The 19,463-nt window shown below is 40.2% G+C and overlaps 2 long non-coding RNA genes across 2 annotated transcripts; one reads left to right on the top strand and one right to left on the bottom strand.

Annotated features, from left to right (window-relative positions):
* Positions 1 to 4,530: 4,530 nt before the first annotated feature.
* Positions 4,531 to 16,498, bottom strand: LOC126596181 (uncharacterized). The gene is made up of 2 exons (XR_007613894.1): positions 16,411 to 16,498; positions 4,531 to 4,719 (listed from the first exon to the last, which is right to left on the bottom strand). It is a non-coding gene; the product is annotated as an uncharacterized LOC126596181 (long non-coding RNA).
* On the top strand, positions 4,852 to 5,603 carry LOC126596180 (uncharacterized). The gene is made up of 3 exons (XR_007613893.1): positions 4,852 to 4,999; positions 5,176 to 5,237; positions 5,300 to 5,603. It is a non-coding gene; the product is annotated as an uncharacterized LOC126596180 (long non-coding RNA).
* Positions 16,499 to 19,463: the final 2,965 nt, after the last annotated feature.

Here is a 19,463-nt window from a genome sequence, read left to right as displayed (position 1 = left end):
CTCCCCCTGAGTTAGACATAACTTCTAAATAAGAGAACTACAAGCGATTCAACTTAGATAATTTACTCATGCCGATTCCTTGGACGAGCTTCTGAAATGTAGACTTGGGCAATGACTTGGTAAAGAGATCGGCCAGGTTGTCCTGGGAACAGATTTGCTTGACTTCAATATTCTGATGTTGTTGCTGCTGGTGTGAGTAAAAGAACTTCGGCGTTATGTGTTTGGTGTTGTCTCCCTTGATGTATCCTTTCTTCAACTGCTCGATACATGCTGCATTGTCTTCAAAGATCGTCATAAGAAGGTCAACGACTGATGTAAGACCACTAGTGCTTCGAATATGTTCCATAACTTCTCTTAGCCAAAAGCACTCATGCAAAGCTTCATGTAGGGCGAAAATCTCAGCATGGTTAGACGAAGTCGCAACTAGCGTTTGCTTGGTAGACCTCCAAGATATAGCGGTGTCTCCAATGGTAAAGACATAACTCGTTTGAGAACGTGCTCTACGTGGGTCAGACAGATATCCAGCATCTGCATAACCAACAAGGAGAGAATCAATCCGAGGACCATAGGGGGCGGCAACACTTGGAGATTTACGGGTATAGAGCAAACCCAAATCCGTAGTACCTTTGAGGTAGCGAAAAATATCTTTAACACCATTCCAGTGCCTGCATGTGGGCGCATTGCTGTATCTAGCCAATAGATTCACAGCGAAGGAGATGTCGGGTCTAGTGCACTGAGCCAAGTACAATAAAGCCCTAATTGCACTTAGGTAAGGAGCTTCGGGTTCTAAAATCTCTTCCTCATCCTCATTTGGACGGAAGGGATCTCGTTTAGCATCTAGAGTTCGAACGACCATGGATGTACTCGAAAGCTTTGCTTTATCTTCATTAAAATGTCGCAACACCTTTTGGGTGCAGTTCGATTGATGTACTAGGATTCCATCCGAACAATGCTCGATTTCTAGGCATAGACAGTATCGAGTTTTCCGTAGATCCTTCATCTCAAATTTCGATTTCAAATGTGTAGCAATTTCCTCAAGCTCTGTAGGAGTCCCAATGAAGTTCATGTCGTCGACATAAACTGTAACAATTAGAAATCCGGAATGTGACTTCTTTATGAACACGCATGGGCATAGTTCATTGTTCACATAACCCTGACTTGTCAAATATTCACTCAGACGGTTATACCACATCCGCCCAAATTGTTTTAATTCGTAGAGTGACCTTCTCAACCTAATTGAGAGAGTGTTCCGTGGTCTAGAACTATTTGAGCCAGTCAATGGAAGTCTTTCTGGATTTTTCATATAAATTTCCGTATCTAGATCCCCATAGAGATACGCGGTTACCACGTCCATAAGTTGCATATTCAGTTTTTTGGAAACTACCAAATTGATTAGGTAGCGGAACGTTATAACGTCCATTACGGGGGAATATGTCTCCTCGTAATCAATTCCTGGGTGCTAAAAGAAACCTTGCGCTACGAGGCATGCTTTGTATGGCACTATTTCATTCTTCTCATTACGCTTCCTCATGAAAACCCACTTGTAGCCAACGGGCTTCACGCATGGTGGTGTAGGAACGATAGGTCCAAATACCTTACGTTTCACGAGCGAATCGAGTTCGACCCAGATTGCTTATTTCCAGTTTGACCAATCGGTTCTACGTCGGCATTCATCGATGAAATATGGTCAAACTGGAAATAAGCAATCCATCTTCAGGGTAGGAGCAGATGATTGGCTAGCCGCCAATGTACCTTGCCGCGTGGAGGGTGCGGCCTCCCCATCTTCGGGGACGATCTAGCCTTCCCAGGTAGATTGTTAACATACGCGGGGTACATTTATCCTTGCAAATGTGTTTGCAGCGGGTATGTGTGATCTTGTCACCTTTGCTAGATCATTAAAAGCATCCGACATGCTTTGAACAATGCTCTGAAGATCTATAATTCGACGCACCTCAGTTTCAGACTGGGCAGTACGGGGATCTAAATGAGACATAGGGGGAGCATACCACAACAATTTGCGGCATTCTACAGGAACGTTAGCATGCTTATCTCCCCCTAACGATGGGAAGACTGTCTCATCAAAGTGAAAATCTGCAAAACATGTGGTAAAAAGATCTCTTGTCAAAGGTTTTATGTAGTGAACAATTGATGGCGAATCATAACCGACATAGATTCTCATTTTTCTCTGAGGACCCATTTTGGTACGTAGCGGTGACGCTATTGGCACATAAATGGCTCACCCAAACATCCGTAAATGCGAAACGTCAGGCTTGTATCCAGTGACCAACTATAACGGTGAATGTGGTTGGGTAGCGGTAGGCCTCAGGCGGACCAACATAGCTGCATGCAATATTGCATAGCCCTAGGCAGATACTGGCAGTTTGGTTCTCATAACCAAAGTTCAAGCTATCAATTGAAGACGCTTTATGAAAGATTCTGCCAGGCCGTTTTGGGTGTGAACATAGGGTACATAATGTTCCACATTTATCCCTACTGACATGCAATAATCGTCAAAAGTCAGTGACGTAAACTCTTCAACGTTATCCAGTCAAATGGAATTGATCGGATAATCAGGGTGGTGAGCCCTTAGCTTAATGATTTGAGCTAAAAGTTTAGCAAACGCGGTGTTGCGTGTGGACCACAAGCAAACATGTGACCATCTTGTCGATGCATCAACTAACACCATAAAGTATCTGAATGGTCCGTAGGTTGGTTGGATAAGTCCACAAATGTCCCCTTAAATCCTCTGAAGAAATTTAAGGGGTCTCGTGAATAATCTTTGTATATGAGGGTTGAGTATTCAACTTCCTTAAAGAACATGCTTTGCATGGTGGGAGTCTAATATAAGGATGTAACTTGTGCCCGTGTGAAGATTTGAGGATACGGCGCATCATGTCACGTCCAGGATGTCCCAAACAATCATGCCAAAGCAACAAAGTGTCCGGGAACTCAGGCATAGGTCCGGCCACACTATGGGCTTTTATGCCGCGAATGGTTGTGATGTACAACCCACTCGGCAAGCATTCCAACTTTTCGTGAATATGCTTCTGGCCATTTTCATACGAAGTGATACAAAGAAATTCAGAACCATGATCTTCAGTGGTTTCAAGATGATATTTATTATCTCGAATATCTCTAAAACTCAGCAACGTTCTTCCAGAACGTGGAGAATAGAGGGCCTCCTTAATGGTCAAAATTGTACCATTAGACAACATGATACGTGCCTTTTCGTATCCTTCAATCAGGTTGGATGAGCCTGAGAGAGTTGTTAAAGGAGCTTTCTTGGGTATGAAGTTAGTAAAATAGTGTTGTTCACGCAAGATGGTGTGCGTGGTTGCACTATCTGCCAGACAAATAACTTTCCCACTAGACATACTTAGAAATAAATTGATTGAATTGGTCATATGTATAATATATAAGTCCATTCATTCAATTAAGCAATTCGAGAAAATAATATCTATTCAAATAACAATCCATAATTCAAAACAAACCAAAACCAAACAAATTATTCCAAATAATTAGAAAAATTGTTCAAAATTAAACCATAAACCTAGCAAAATAGAGGGGGGGTTGGGCCGGCCACTCCCAGTGGGTTAAGCCACTAGGGGTAAACACCCTAAATACATGTCTAATTTATTCATCCATAGGTGCTGACAGGTGCGAAAATTATCTTAACACACAAATTTAGCCCTCTTTTGACAATTGTAGTACAAGTATAAGTAGGGATCGTTCTGGACCGAGGATTAGGAGGGCTTGCTAAAAACCTCTAAACTGACTCAAAAACATAAAACTAAACTTAAAAACACTTAACAAGATCACAAGACTTAAAGCCAACTTAAAATACTCAAAACAGCTTAAAACAGCCAAATAAACTTAAACTAGACACTAGGAATGACTTTGGACGAAAATTGACTTTTATTTAAGTCAAAACACTTAAAAACACAAACTAAAACAGATTTGAAACACTTTGAAACAAGAAACTAAAATGGGGGGGGGGGTTTGATTTGGATGAAGTTGAAACAAACAAACAAGTATGAAAAACTAGACGGATTGTAAAATGAATGTGAGAAACAAGATGATGGATGGGATAGCTAGAGGCTTTTTCTCCACACATGACATGTATGCAAATAACTCGATTTCCAGTTACTACTTCATTGAATTATGAACGACAATGCTCCAAATTAACCGTGACATCACTAGTTAACTCTCAGATTTTCCTTGTTTTATTGGATTGGATGACATCATTCGACAACCCAAAACATTCTTCTAAAGTTCCTTACATGACATCATAATAGAGATACAATCAAAGATCATTACGTTTAATGAAAATCATAAGCATTGACAAAGCACTTGCAACTATGACATCATGTCACTCATGCTAGGAATTGAACTTAACGCGATCATTTATAAGCGACCTTCACTACATGTGAATATAAGTTTGTAATGATTATGTGAAACTTCCTTATATTCTAGCAACAAATTTATGCATGCCAATTAAGTGTCGACCCTTAATTAACAAATACAAATAAGTTATCAATCAAATAGTTAAGCCAATTGCATTCACGATTCAAGAGTTCATAACTGGAATTTATCAAATTATATTGCACACATAATCATGGCTTTGAAATCACCCCTAGCCAAGAGGGGTTTAGCCACTCATATTTACAACAAAACGAAAGGAAATGAATTTAAACATTAGAAACAAAAGAAAGAAAACACCTAAACGCTCAAACGATCCAAGTTGGACAACAAGCACGTCCAAGCACTTTCCTTCCCTTCCTTTGCTACGGCACAAGGTGTTGGTGAGTGTTTGAAGGTTTGTTTGTATGGAGGAATGGATGTGAAGATGAATGGATGTGTTTGGATGAAGGTTGTGTTGAAATGGGAGTGAATGATCTAACCAAGTATGAACTCAATTTATGTTACACACACTTCCTTTTATAGAGGAAGTGCAAGGCAAAGCATGGGTAAAATGGAGTGGTGTTGAAATGATTCAAAGGTGAAAGTGAAGTAATGGTGCAAAGCATGGGTAAAATGGAGTGGTGTTGAAATGATTCAAAGGTGAAAGTGAAGTAAAGATGCAAAGCATGGGTAAAAGTGAAGTAATGATGCAAAGCATGGGTAAAATGGAGTGGTGTTGAAATGATTCAAAGGTGAAAGTGAAATGATTCAAAGGTGAAAGTGAAGTAATGATGCAAAGCATGGGTAAAATGGAGTGGTGTTGAAATGATTTAAAGGTGAAAGTGAAGTAATGATGCAAAGCATGTGTAAAATGGAGTGGTGATGAAATGATTCAAAGGTGAAAGTGAAGTGATGATTGATGCAAGAATTAAACATGGATGGAGTGCACGGCAAATGTTTGTTATGGTACAAGGAACCCTTAATTTGTGTCCTAAAATGCATAGGAAACCTTCAATGTTGCTGGAACTTAGGGACATTTAGGATTTAGGAAAGATCAAACCAAAATAGGAAACCTTGGCTTAACTTTCCTACTTCAAGTAGGAATCCTCATCTTTAGGTCTTCAATTTCATCCATTCCTTTAGTTCCAAGCATGTGATATTTATTCCAAGCCCAAAATTGCTCCAAAAGGCTCCAAAATGCACATTTTTGCATACTTTGTCCTTAGAACCTGAAATTGCACAAAAATGACTTTAAACACTAAAACTACTAAGGAATAACAACATAAATGCATGAGAACAAGCTAACTCAGTCGCATAAATATGCTCCTATCAAATTCCCCCACACTTAGCTTTTGCTAGTCCTCGAGCAAAACAAAAGAAACAAACGAATCAAAACAAACAGAACACAACTTAACCTTCCAACATTTGCCTCAGGTATTTCCAATGCACTTGACATGTTAAAAATCATCATTCCCACAACTTTTAGTCATCTTCATACTTGAGCACATACTTAATTACAGTTACCACTTACTAGTTCGCAATTAACCAATTAAAACGATATTTTGAATGTAGTAACATGCCTTAGAGAATTTGCTCCATTCCTTACAAGATACTCTCTATTTTCACACACGTTTTCTGACTACACACCCTACACTAGTTATATGTAAGCAGATTGATGTAAACATGGAAGACTAGTACTCACATATGTTATAACAAAGAAAGCAATTTCTGGAGTTAATAAGCATGTTTAGATATGTTCTCATGAATGAAATGCTACTACTTAGATGCAAGAACCAGTGACACCATATGCTCATACCAATTTCGAACTCCACAAATTGAAACACACAACACTCAAGATTGAAGTCAAGGGTTGTAACAGGGTTTGGGGGTAATGGCTAATAAAGAAAGGATAGCAATAACAAACGTTCTTAAAGCGATAGCAAGCAAAGCAATGAAATAGACACTTGGAATTTACTTTAGAATGCAGAATCAACTTTTAAATACAAAGGGAAGATTCATGCAACACTTAGGGCCGAATTCAATGTTTTAGACCCTTTTTTAACAAACTTTTTTCTTTTCACTCGTTTTTTTTTCTTTTCTACCCATGCCTTATTAAGGACTTTGGTACACACACACACACACAAGAATCACTTCCCCCACACTTGCTTTCTGTAATACATTGATAAAAAAGGAGTTCATTTTAAGTTATGCTTTACTATGCTTCAAGAACAAGGGTATGGATGGTCCTAAAACTAGGCTAGGTAAGGATAGTGTGGATTAACAAAGAACATAGGCTTAACAAGGCTCAACGAGGCTCAACGAGGTTAAACTTAAACACATAATGAAATAGGGGCACGTCAATTTGGCTTTGGTGGTCACTACACAACTTCATCTTGAATATGTGTTATGCAAATCAATAGCATGCTTTGAATGAAATAGGCATGAGTTCTAGCATTTGGAACTAAATGATGAAACGCCTTCTAAGTAGCAACCAAGCAAAGAATAATGAGATCATGCAACGACTTTGGAAAACAATGATGCACAGATTATTAACTCTCCAAATAAACGTTTAGGCTCAAGTCTCACAAGGTTGTAGCGTTCATTTGAGTTCCTTCCTTCTAGCATGTTACAAAAACTGATTTTTCCTTTATGATTGCATGTGAATTCATAAATTATAACCACAACCAAGCATACACCAAAGAGTAAATCAAATTTTCATCCATGTTTATAACTCTCTTTAACAGTCATGTAATTAAAAACCAAATCCTCATCATTGTGTTGGAAGGTACCCTAAGACACAAATAAACACACAAAAACAACTCTTTTTGGGTTTTTCAAAACAATTTTTCAAATTTTTATGAGATTTTTGGATTTTTATGTCAAAACACACTAAAACACTCCAAAACAACTTAAAAACACTTAAAAACAGCAAGGAACAACACTTGAAGTAATGGGTGATAAACTCCTATGAATTTCATGCAAATCAATTTGGTTACCCCCCCACACTTAAATCAAACATTGTCCTCAATGTTTCAAGCATAAACTCACACAAAAACAAGCAAACAAACAAACAAAGAATAAACATGACAAGTATAGCAAAGTAAAAACTAGACAAAGTAGAGTTTAAGAACGCAAATCTGGTTTTGGAGATAGATGATCTTGTTGACTTTCCACATCTTTGATCTTGAACTGGTTTGGAATTCTGAGTGAGGAATATCAGAGTTCCTTGGTTGTGCAATATGCATTCTTCTCTGCTTGTTTCTTCTGCACGACAAGCAGGCACGAGGTAGAGGTGATGGGTCTATTTCTTTCTTCAATCTTTCCAAGTGCCGACCATTTGCTTTCTTTCTCCTTGTCCCTAGTTGAGGATAAATTAGCACATTGTCTCCACATGCTTCGAGGTATCATTTTCACTTCCCTTATCTGTTCCCCAGGCAGAAGTGGTAGACGAAGAGGAAGCATAAGATGTTGAAGATGAGTACTCGAGAGCAAAGCTAGGTAAGCAATCAGGAAGGGGTTCCAGGCAGTCGGTTCTAGATCGGAAGATTGATACCAAGTGCTGGCTGATTGCTCTCTTTCTCCTTATCCCGCAAATGAAAAAAACGACAAGGAGAAAGACAGGGAGAAAACATGATATAAGATACTCTTGCTTTCAACCTTTATGATATGAAATACTTTTGCTTTTGATGGGTTGTTTGCAGAGGTATCCCAGGGAATAAGGAACACTGAGTGACTCGAGAGGCTTTGTTGGGAAGGCATTCTCGGAGATGAAGAAGGGTTATGTATGTCTGCCTTGCAATGGGGGGTGAAGGTCGACATTTATATGAATTAATAACCGGTACTATTCTTTCACTCTTGTCTGCAACCGTTGGATGATTGAATAGTAATCTTCACGTGCTTTCTACGTCACCAGAAATCTTCGACAAATTGCCCGTAATTTTCGCAAGGCTGAGTGTGCATGTGACAGATGCTAACACGTCTGGAAAAGCAAATGCCTCTTCGATATCTGAAATCGACGCTTCGACAAAATGCCCATGATTTCCGCAAGCTGAGTGTGCATGTGACAGATGCTGACATGTTTGGAAAAGCAAATGCCTCTCCGATTTCTGAGCTTGCCTCTTCGATTTCTGAGCTCCGTCAAGTGCAGAGGTTGTATGTGACAAGTGCGGACAAATATGGAATAGAGGATGGCCCGTGGTTTCTGAGCAAGCCCAGCTTTTGAGAAAGTTAGCGCCTCTTCGATTTTTGAATTGGCCTCTTCGATTTCTGAGCTCGCCTATTCGATCTCTGAAATCCCGTCAAGTGTTGATTTTTATAGAGCATAAGCAGTTCGTTTCTAAGCACACTTGAATTTCTGCCCATAGAAACTCCCTTCATTGCACTTCTGAGATCTCGATTTGTCCGACCTTTTTTTTCTTCAACACCTTTGAAAATGTCTGGCCCCTCCGATCGTCGTTTTGATTTGAACCTTGTTGAAGAGGCATCCATGCCTTATCCAGACAACATATGGCGCCCATCTTTCATATCCCCTACTGGTCCTCTTACCGTTAGGGATTCGGTGATGAAGAATGATATGACCGCTGCGGTGGTGGCCCAGAACCTTGTCACTCCCAAAGATAGCAGACTACTTTGATGAGTTGGCTATTAAGGATTCTCTGGCTTTCAGTGTGCAGTGTGCGGGTTCTGTGTCTAATATAGCCCAACGTCTATTTGCTCGAACCCGTCAAGTTGAATCATTGGCGGCTGAAGTGATGAGTCTCAAACAGGAGATTAGAGGGCTCAAGCATGAGAATAAACAGTTGCACAAGCTTGCACATAACTATGCTACAAACATGAAGAGGAAGATTGACCAGATGCAGGAATCTGATGGTCAGATTTTACTTGATCATCAGAGGTTTATGGGTTTGTTCCAACAACATTTGCCTTCGTCTTCTGAGGCTGTACCACGTAGTGAAGCTCTAAATGATCAACCTCCAATACCTCCTCTTTCTGCTCCGCCGAGTGATAATGCTCCGCCGACTACTAAGACTTCTCCTAAGCAGCCTTTGTGAAGGCTCCCTCTTGTATTTTTCTGCCTCTTGTTCATTTTCAACAAATTTTAATGTAAAATCCCTTGCATATCTGTCAATGTTTCAAAAATAAACCCACAACAAAAACAATTAAACAAGCAACAAACAAAAAATGACAATCATGGCAAAATAAAATTGCAGAAAAGGGAAGGTTTTTAGGAACACAAAACATGGGTTGCCTCCCAAGAAGCACTTGCTTTAATGTCTTGCAGCCCGACGAAACTTCCTTCTATGCTTGGATAGGGCCCACGACACTGAGTGGGATTTCTTCCACAATCTGCCCCACATCACTCTCATAGTATAGCTTCAGGCAATGCCCGTTCACTTTGAATTCGTCGCCGTTCCTTAAGCTTTTAACTTGGACTGCACCATGGGGAAAAACATTAGTGACAACAAATGTCCCAATCCACTTAAACCGTAACTTACCAGGGAACAATTGTAGACATGAATTGAATAGTAGCGCACTTTCTGTCCAATTGAGAATGTTTTTCCCCGAATCATTTTGTCATGAAATGCCTTTGTTTTCTCCTTGTAAATTTGTGCATTCTCATAGGCTTCATTCCGTATCTCCTCAAGTTCATTCAGTTAGAGCTTCATATTCATTCCAGCAGCATCTAAGTCCAAATTGAATGTTTTCACAACCCAGTGTGCTTTGTGCTCTAGTTCCATAGGTAGGTGACACGGCTTGCCGTAGATTAGTCAAAATGGAGACATCCCTAGAGGTGTTTTGTAGGCAGTGCGATATGCCCACAGTGCATCATCTAAACGCAAGCTCTAATCCTTCCGGTTTGGCCCAATAGTCTTCTCCAAGATTTGCTTGATTTCTCTATTCGAGACTTCAGCTTGGCCACTTGTTTGAGGGTGGTATGGTGTGGAAACCCGATGCTTCACATTGTACTTTTTAAACAGCGCCTCAATGGTGCGATTGCAAAAGTGGGAGCCTCCATTGCTTATGAACACCCTCAGCATGCCAAATCTGGAAAAGATGTTAGCCTTGATAAAATCTGCCACCACTCTAGAATCGTTAGTATGGGTGGCTTTGGCTTCCACCCATTTCGACGCATAATCAACGGCTAGCAAAATATAAGTAAAACCATATGAGGGCGGAAAGGGTCTCATGAAATCCATACCCCATACATCAAAGATCTCCACATTAAAGATGGGGGTTTGCGGCATCCTTAAACAAAGTAGGCCAATAGAAACCACTTTCTAAAACCTTAAGGGCTGTCCTTTGGGTGCCAAAATGACCCCCACATGCACAACTATGGCAAAATGCAAGAATTGAATTAAACTCGGAATTGTGCACACATCTACGAATAATCTGGTCAGGACAATACTTCCACAAATATGGATCATCCCACACATAAAATCGTGCATCATTTATGAGTTTATCATGCTTGTATTTATCTAGAGTGCTACGAACTTGTTTTGTGACCAAATAATTGACTAAATCAGCATACCAGGGCTCACTTACCTCTAGGGATAGCAATTGCTCGTCAGGGAAGGTCTCTAGAATGGGTAAAGAGTCATCCTCGTGCACCAAACGGCTGAGGTGGTCAGCCACCATGTTTTCACTCCCCTTTTTGTCTCTTATTTCAATGTTGAACTCTTGAAGTAGGAGCATCCAACGAATCAGCTTTAGTTTGGCCTCCTTCTTGGTGATGAGGTACTTCAACGCTGCATGGTCAGAATATACAATCACTTTAGTGCTAAGTAAGTATGAACGAAATTTATCTAAAGCAAATACAACTGCAAGAAGTTTTTTCTCAGTGGTAGAATAATTTAATTGAGCATCATTTAGTGTCCGGGAAGCGTAGTGGATGACGTGGGGATGTTTGTTCCTCCTTTGGCCTAAAACAGCACCAATGGCATAATCAGATGCATCACACATTAGCTCAAATGGAAGGCTCCAATCTGGTGGCATGATGATGGGGGCCGACGTCAACATGTCCTTGAGGGTTTTGAAAGCGGTCTCACACTCCTTGTTGAACTCGAAGGCTACTTCCTTTTGGAGTAAACGGCAAAGGGGTTGGGCGATTTTTGAGAAATCCTTGATGAATCTCCTATAAAATCCTGCATGGCCAAGAAAAGAACGAACCTCCCTCACCGAAGTGGGAGAGGGTAAGTGACGTACAAGATCTATTTTAGATTTATCAACCTTAATCCCTTTTTCTGATATGATATGCCCCAAAACTATACCTTGTTTTACCATAAAATGACACTTTTCCCAATTCAAGACAAGATTAGTTTCGATGCATCGTTGTAAGATCAGAGTAAGATTATTCAAGCATGCATCAAATGAGTCACCAAAGACACTAAAGTCATCCATAAACACTTCAATGATCTTTTCCACATTCTGAGAAATACTTACCATACACCTTTGGAATGTGGCTGGTGCGTTGCATAGCCCAAATGGCATGCGTCGGTAAGCAAAGGTACCAAAGGGACATGTGAAGTTAGTCTTTTCCTGGTCATCGGGAGCTATCACAATCTGATTATAATCCGAATAGCCATCAAGAAAACAATAAAATGAATGACCGGCTAACCTTTCCAGCATTTGATCAATAAAGGGCAGTGGGAAATGATCTTTTCTTGTCGTAGCGTTGAGATTCCGATAGTCAATACAAACTCTCCATCCGGTTTGGATTCGGGTGGGCACAAGCTCATTATCTTCATTTTTTACCACAGTGACTTCGGACTTCTTAGGAACAACTTGGACCGGCGAGACCCAATGGCTATTAGAAATTGGGTAAATCACTCCACAATCTAGTAGCTTGATGATTTCCTTCTTCACAACGTCTATCATGGGTGGATTGAGCTGGCGTTGTGCTTCTCTAGATGGTTTGGCTCCTTCTTCCAAGAGTATTCGATGCATACAAGTGGTAGGGCTAATTCCCTTGATATCGGCCAATGTCCACCCAATGGCAGTTCTGTATTCCCGAAGCACCCTCACCAACTTGTCCGCCTCTTGTGCAGTGAGTGAAGAAGAGATTATGATAGGTAGCATCTCTTGCTCTCACAAAAACACATATTTCAAATGGCTAGGCAATGGTTTAAGCTCTAGGGAAGGGGGCTGGATTACAGAAGGAAGGAACTTGTTAGTCGAAATGGGAATTGAAATTAGGTTAGGAGACTTACCAATATGCCTTGGATATGACTCTAGGGCAGCAACCATCTCCACCAATTCTTCTTGAATAGGCACGGCAAGATGTTCCTTGTTGTTGCAGTGTGCATGCCTAAGTGCTAACCCTTCATTTTTTAGTCCAATGCTTTGCGTGAGAGTCTTTTCAAGTGCATCCTCATTCAAATCATCAAGGAATTCCTGCGCCTAAGAGTCAATCACATCAATAGAGAAACAAGAGTGACCATCATGAGGATATCTTATAGCATCAGAAATATTGAAATCAATAACTTCCCCATCAAATTCCATGGTCAATGTTCCCTTGAATACATCTATCTTTGTACGGGCAGTCTTCATGAATGGTCGGCCAAGTAATATTGGTAATTAAGAGGAATGGTTCGAGTCTTCCATTGCAAGCACATAGAAGTCCGCCGGAAAGACTAGGTGATTCACCTGCACTAAAACATCCTCCAAAACACCTTTTGGATACGCATTAGATCTATTGGCCAGTTGAATGATCACTCCATCATTTTTTAATTCTCCCAAGTTCATAGATGCATATATTGAATAAGGCATCACATTTATTGATGCACCTAGATCTAACATGGCAGATTCAAAGCGAGTATTTCCTATAACACAAGGAATTGTAAAACTACCTGGATCTTTGCACTTAGGAGGTAGTTTTCGTTGCAACACAGCTGAGACATTCTCATTTACCCTTACCACCTCTTTGTTTAAAGCCCTTTTCCTTGTAGTGCACAGCTCCTTCAGGAACTTATCATACTTGGGGACTTGTTTAATTGCATCTAGAAGTGGACTGTTGACTTGTACCTTTCTAAATGTGTCAAGGATCCTTTGTCACTCTCATCCTTCTTTGATTGCATAAACCTATGAGGAAAGAGTGCATTGGTTGGAATGGAATTAGAAGTCATGGAATTTGAACCCAACTTACCTTTGGTGGTCGAATTAGGGTGTGTAGGTGGCTGCGGCAACGATTGTTCAATCTTTTCTGAGGGCATGCCTTGTTCTTTCTCCTCAGATTGCATCTTTTCGTCCTTCTTTTGATTGGATTTAGATGGGCTGGGATCAGATCCAACTTCTTGTCCACTTCGCAAGGTGATGGCTTTGGCAGATTCGAAGCCTCCCTTTAGATTCACATCCGTCGAACTAGGTAACTTACCTGGCTCTCTACTAAATTGCCCTATGAACACAACCATTTGTCCCATCTGTCTCTTCAATTCAGTCACCTCTCGAGCTTGATTTTGCACTTCCTTGGCGTAATTGTACATATCTTTGGGTTGATTTTCCTGACCCTTCGCCAACGTAGTTAGTAACTGAATAACTTGAGCATTATCAAAAGACGAGCCTGAGTTATTTTGGGCAGGTTGTGTTTGGGGTTGTAAGGGTGCATACGGCTTTTGATAGAATCCTGGAGGTTGTTGTCTGAATGAACTTTGTTGTTGGGTTTGTTGGGGCTCCCTTCATTTGAAATTTGGATGATCTCTCCAACCTGGATTGTATGTATTCGAGAACGGATCATTCCTTGGTTGGTTTTGACTCCCAAAACCTATTGCATTGGCAGATTCCTACCCTCCGTTCTCGATCAATTGAGGGCACTTATTCGTGAGATGTCCATTCATTGAGCACATGCCACAAGCAGTTATACTTTGTTCTTTTGGTTTTTCAACCACCTGTGAAAGAAGAGTAGTAAGATTAGCCATTTGATTTTGAAGTTCGGAAATATCACTTACCTCATTAACTTGTTGCTGCCGTGGGTTGTCTCTTTGACCAACGCCTTCATATTGTTGAGCATTCAATGCTCGATTAGCAATTAAGGTCTTGGCAGCCATGGGTGTTTTGTCTACCAAAGCTCCTCCCGCTGAGGCGTCTAACATTTGGCGTTCAATTGATAAAAGCCTTTCGTAGAAATATTGAAGAAAAAGCTCCTTCTTCATCTGGTGCTGTGGACATGAAGCAACAAGGGTTTTAAAACACTCATAGTAAGTGGGAAATGATTCACCTTGGTTTTGCTGAATGCCACTAATCTTTTTGTGTATAGAATGACTCGAGAAGTTGAGAAAAACTTCTCCAAAAATGCCCGTTTCATACTCTCCCATGATGTGACAGTTCCGGGGGCTAGCTCATACAACCAATCTTTATCCTTTTCCAAGAGAGAAAAGGGAAAAGCCTTCATTTTCAGAATGCTCCCATCAACATTCACAGGGGTCATGCTCGAACAAACAACCTCGAACTCCTTCAAATGTTTATTAGGATCTTCCATGGATAACCCATGGAACTTAGGAATATGATGCAATAAACTGAACTTTAATTCGAACTCGTCGGTCTTGTTTTGGGCTACCCTTGGATATTGAATGCATAAAGGCAAAGCATTGTCTAATCCCGAAGTGGAAAGCTCATTGATTGTTCGATTGTCCACTACCATATCTTGGACTTCTTCAAAAATCCTTGCCGTGGCCTTCTCTTGCTCTTCTACTTTGTCTTCTTCAATATCTGGTGCAGGTTGAGATGGTTGGGGATGTAGTTGATTCCTTGCTCATCACAAAGTTCGTTCAAAATCGTCGTCAAATTCAAAGATGTGCTTATGAACAGGTTGAGAACTTTGAGTCATAAACCACCTAAAACAACAAAAACAAGTAAAATCAGCAACTAGGAACAAAAATACATGAAAATAAACAAAAAGAAATAATAAGGGATTAGCAAAGTTGCTAATCCCCGGCAACGGCGCCAAAAATTTGGTGCGAAAATTATCTTAACACACAAATTTAACCCTCTTTTGACAATTGTAGTACAAGTATAAGTAGGGATCGTTCTGGACCGGGGATTAGGAGGGCTTGCTAATAACCTCTAAACTGACTCAAAAACATAAAACTAAACTTAAAAACACTTAACAAGACTCACAAGACTCAAAGCCAACTTAAAATACTCAAAATAGCTTAAAACAACCAAATAAACTTAAACTAGACACTAGGAATGACTTTGGACGAAAATTGACTTTTACTTAAATCAAAACACTTAAAAACACAAACTAAAACAGATTTGAAACACTTTGAAACAAGAAACTAAAAAGGGGGGGGGGTTTTGATTTGGATGAAGTTGAAACAAACAAACAAGTATGAAAAACTAGACAGATTGTAAAACGAATGTGAGAAATAAGATGATGGATGGGATAGCTAGAGGCTTTTTCTCCACACATGACATGTATGCAAATAACTCGATTTCCAGTTACTACTTCATTGAATTATGAACGATAATGCTCCAAATTAACCGTGACATCACTAGTTAACTCTCAGATTTTCCTTGTTTTATTGGATTGGATGACATCATTCGACAACCCAAAACATTCTTCTAAGGTTCCCTACATGACATCATAATAGAGATACAATCAAAGATCATTACGTTTAATGAAAATCATAAGCATTGACAAAGCACTTGCAACTATGACATCATGTCACTCATACTAAGAATTGAACTTAACGCGATCATTTATAAGATACCTTCACTACATGTGAATATAAGTTTGTAACAATTATGTGAAACTTCCTTCTATTCTAGCAACGGATTTATACATGCCAATTAAGTGTCGACCCTTAATTAACAAATACAAATAAGTTATCAATCAAATAGTTAAGCCAATTGCATTCATGATTCAAGAGTTCATAACTGGAATTTATCATATTATATTGCACACATAATCATGGCTTTTAAATCACCCCTAGCCAAGAAGGCTTTAGCCACTCATATTTACAACAAAATGAAAGGAAATGAATTTAAACATTAGAAACAAAAGAAAGAAAACACCTAAACGCTCCAACGATCCAAGTTGGACAGCAAGCACGTCCAAGCACTTTCCTTCCCTTCCTTTGCTACGGCACAAGGTGTTGGTGAGTGTTTAAAGGTTTGTTTGTATGGAGGAATGGATGTGAAGATGAATGGATGTGTTTGGATAAAGGCTGTGTTGAAATGAGAGTGAATGATCTAACCAAGTATGAACTCAATTTATGTTACACACACTTCCTTTTATAGAGGAAGTGCAAGGCAAAGCATGGGTAAAATGGAGTGTGTGTTGAAATGATTCAAAGGTGAAAGTGAAGTAATGATGCAAAGGATGGGTACAATGGAGTGGTGTTGAAATGATTCAAAGGTGAAAGTGAAATGATTCAAAGGTGAAAGTGAAGTAATGATGCAAAGCATGGGTAAAATGGAGCGGTGTTGAAATGATTCAAAGGTGAAAGTGAAGTAATGATGCAAAGCATGTGTAAAATGGAGTGGTGTTGAAATGATTCAAAGGTGAAAGTGAAGTGATGATTGATGCAAGAATTAAACATGGATGGAGTGCACGGCAAAGGTTTGTTATGGTACAAGGAACCCTTAATTTGTGTCCTAAAATGCATAGGAAACCTTCAATGTTGCTCGAACTTAGGGACATTTAGGATTTAGGAAAGATCACACCAAAATAGGAAACCTTGGCTTAACTTTCCTACTTCAAGTAGGAATCCTCATCTTTAGATCTTCAATTTCGTCCATTCCTTTAGTTCCAAGCATGTGATATTTATTCCAAGCCCAAAATTCCTCCAAAAGGCTCCAAAATGCACATTTTTGCATACTTTGTCCTTAGAACCTGAAATTGCACAAAAATGACTTTAAACACTAAAACTACTAAGGAATAACAACATAAATGCATGAGAACAAGCTAACTCAGTCGCATAAATATGCTCCTATCATTGACGCCTCTTGAAAATCCGATATCTCCATTGATGTAGTTGCATCTTTCAGATGATCCATATGTGCAAAGTTAGACTCACGACGAGAATGATACTTGGCTATAACCTCAGGGGAAGCTCGGCATACGCGTGACCAATGATCCCTTGAGCCACAACGATAACACATTTCCAGTTGAGTAGAAGCAGCCTGAACGAGAGCTTTGCCCTTGTTCTTGAAGTTGGGGACCTTAGGGGCGAGTGGTAGACGCTGCTGGGTCACATTTCTTCCCTTAGGTACGGCACTCTGTTGACCTTGGGCCCGTTTTTGGGCTTGCAACCCATTGCCATGGCCACGACGGGTCTTTCGTCGTTTATGGCTGCTAGAATAAGTCGCATGCGCTTCAGGCGCGGCTTTTGAGCTAGTGGGTTAAGCTTGATGATTCTTCATCAAAAGCTGGTTCTGCTTCTTAGCGAGAAGTAAAACAGAGATCAAATCCGAAAACTTGGTGAATTTCTGTGCCCTATATTGTTGCTGCAGGAAAATATTGGTGGCATCGAAGGTCGAATAGGTCTTCTCTAGAAGATCTGATTCGGTTAGTTCCACTTTGTAGAATTTCAACAGAGAATGGATTTTACAAACTTCAGAGTTGTATTCATTCATGGACTTAAAGTCCTGGAAGCGAAGATGCTACCAGTCGTGTCTTGCTTCAGGCAAGTATATGTCGTTTTGGTGATCGAAACAGTCGGCCAGAGCAAGCCAGAGGGTGCGTGGGTCCTCCTCAGCGAGATACTCAGTCTGTAGTGCATCATGAATGTGTCTTTGGATGAAGATCATTGCAGTAGCCTTCTAAGCTTCGTCAATAGGTTTGTCGGCGATAGGTGCCTCGACGGTGGCTCTAATACCCTTTGCAGTGAGATGGAGCTTCACGTCTTAAACCCACTTCAGATAGTTTCTTCCAGAGACTTCTAGAGTGGAGAAATCGAGCTTGTTCAAGTTCGACATGTCCCTAAAGCAGAGGGAGAAAATGTGATTAGTCATATGGTAAGCCATAGACATATATCGTAAAACATATAGGTTCTATAGACATGTATTGGTTTAATTTATGCATGAAAACTACGGGTTTCATATGGTATGTTTTGAATGAAAACTTTGGGTTTCAAAGGCACTAAATTTGAAACTACAAGTTCAATTTAGTTTTCTGAACAATTAGTTCATAATGAGAGGTTTCTGCAAGAAATACATAATGCAATATACTAACTAAGTGTAGTGGATTTGAGGTTTTTCGGGAACTCAAGTGTGAGAGCTTTGTTACTACGAAAGTATGTGACGGTTTAAAGTATAAAAATAAATTATTGAATCGTTAATGTCCAAAAGTGATCTTCAGGTCAATAATTTTGGATTCATTATTAGATTAATTGACTGCAGGTCACTTTTAATTAATTTAATAAATCGGGCCATACGGAGTCGATTGTAGAAGCTAAATAATATTAAAATAATATTATTGGATCGAAAAACATAGCCCTAAAATAATTTTGGGCTTGGTGTCGTGGGTAAGGGCACGGGTGCGGGTGCCTTAAGCATAAGGCGAGGCCCAAGAAAAACCTTGGGGTGGTCTGCAGGCCATGGTGAAGGGAGGAAACCCCAGTCGCAAGCTGGGCTTCAAAATTAGACCCTGAGGGGGGCATGGAAACAAGCCCAGCAGAAGCTGACTTGTGGGCGAGCACGCGACAAGGCCTAGTGAAGGCTGGGACTTGGGTCGTGGGCACGGGAAGCTAAGCCCAGCCCATAGGCTAGCTGCTGATGATGCAAGCCGTGACACAGGGGGCCCAGCAAACTAGGCTTATGGGATGTGGACCAAAAACTAAGGTTGCAGGCCCGTGGTTATGGAGCAGCAAGCCCTACAAGGGCTGCGTCCAAGGGCATCAGGGTGATGTAGGCTTATTTGATTGAATGATCTAGGGTTTAGAGAGAGAGAGCTAGCCACTATTAGAGAGAAGAGAGATTGATTTAATTGTGAGGTGTGTTTGATTCATCCCATTGTGCCTTTATTTATAGTAGTAGGAAGGGTAAAACCTTTTCCTTTAGGATTACAACATTTAATAGGTAATCTAATCCTAATAGGAATATAAGATACATTCCCAGATTCCCTA

Source organism: Malus sylvestris, chromosome 13, assembly GCF_916048215.2.
Source record: "Malus sylvestris chromosome 13, drMalSylv7.2, whole genome shotgun sequence".
In the NCBI taxonomy this organism is placed as follows: domain Eukaryota; kingdom Viridiplantae; phylum Streptophyta; class Magnoliopsida; order Rosales; family Rosaceae; genus Malus; species Malus sylvestris.
Note: the sequence above shows the minus strand (reverse complement) of the source record. Positions and strands in the feature narration are given on the sequence as shown.